Source organism: Sinocyclocheilus rhinocerous, unplaced genomic scaffold, assembly GCF_001515625.1.
Source record: "Sinocyclocheilus rhinocerous isolate Xijiao unplaced genomic scaffold, SAMN03320098_v1.1 scaffold5904, whole genome shotgun sequence".
NCBI classification, from domain to species: Eukaryota; Metazoa; Chordata; class Actinopteri; order Cypriniformes; family Cyprinidae; genus Sinocyclocheilus; species Sinocyclocheilus rhinocerous.
The window spans coordinates 27179-28070 of record NW_015662236.1 but is presented as its reverse complement, the minus strand read 5'-3'; positions in this window follow the sequence as shown (position 1 = coordinate 28070).

Sequence of the window (892 nt, the reverse complement as noted above, 5' to 3'; positions counted from 1 at the left end):
TCTTCGTCTTCCTGCCTGGTCTCTGGAACACCCTGCCCGTGACAAGTAACAGCTGTAACAGCAAGGTCTCCAAGGATCTCTTCACCATACCTGTGAACCAAAGATTAAATATTTAAACCTTATTCGGAACATAAAATCAATGTTTAATATATTTATCCTTGAAACATTCTGATCTGGCAATGTTTTCATGTTTTAATTATCTATATTTGATTTTTAATGCACTGCTCCAAAAACATGCCATTATCTAGCAAAACCTGAAGCTCATGGTCATCTTCAATATGTATTTGATTATTTGTCAGATGAAAAATTATGGCTTCTGTGTACACTGTAAAAAAAAAACTCGTAAAAAAGCTACGGCTGCCAAACAAAAACCGTAAAATTTAAGTAAAGTATCTTAATTGAAATGAAATGCAAAAACAATAATTTTACATAAATGTTCATTAAAGGTTTTACAGAAAAAAAAAGTGATTTTACAAATTTTTCCTTGTTTCAATTATGATATTTTACTTTAGTTTTACGTTTTTTGATTGGCAGCCATAGCTGCCAGTCATTTACCATTTTTTTACGGGACTTTTTTTACAGTGTAAAACCCTTACTTTACAGATTTTGCCTAGATTATTACAATGAAAGCAATAAATGTTCTACAGAGAAATGTTATTTTACAAATCATTACAATCAAAAACCTTCAATAAAGTGTCAAAGCATGCTCAAGATGGAAAATAAACCGTTTTATTTGGAAGACAAAATACAATATATGTACATATGCCATATAAAAATAAAGTTTACATTTCAGTTTTTTTTTAAAGAAATACAGCACAATTACATTTAAAATACTGTACTGATGAAGAACATTAAACATTTTCATCAAAAAGTTGAATTAAATATATTCAAT